Source organism: Danio aesculapii, chromosome 16 (genome assembly GCF_903798145.1).
Source record: "Danio aesculapii chromosome 16, fDanAes4.1, whole genome shotgun sequence".
In the NCBI taxonomy this organism is placed as follows: Eukaryota; Metazoa; Chordata; class Actinopteri; order Cypriniformes; family Danionidae; genus Danio; species Danio aesculapii.
In genome coordinates, this window is record NC_079450.1 from 34823517 (window position 1) to 34824031 (window position 515).

The following is a 515-nucleotide window of genomic DNA, read 5'->3' on the forward strand; positions in this document are numbered from 1 at the left end:
CAAAACATGGTAACAAACTGTACAATAAACCCTTGAATTTGACTAGGAAGTAAAAGAATATATAAATAAATAAAAGTTGATGCAATAAATGTATAATAGGATTACAGAGAAGAGTTTGCAAAATAACCACATTAAAAAATGAGGAGAAACAGTAAGATAATTATACAGTGATTTTTATTTTTATTAGATCTCCTGTTTTGAAAAGGGTCAATGCTAAGTTAATTCTTAAGAGTTTGGGCTGGTAATAATGCTTCAGATGACCAAATGCACTCGTCCGCTAGAAGGCTTGTAATATGCAGTGCTTGATTGAACCAGGTCTAACAAAATCTGAAGCTGTGTTAAGGATCAGGAGACGCCACAAGATGCTGTAGTGATTCTGATTTATTGCAGAGACTCCACAATGTCACCACCGTGAGACTAAATTCATCCCAAAACTCAATAGCAATGTTATATGTCTCAAAAATGTGGTCATTGAGTCATGAATTACCAAGGCTTTGAAAGGCTTTCGTGAACTG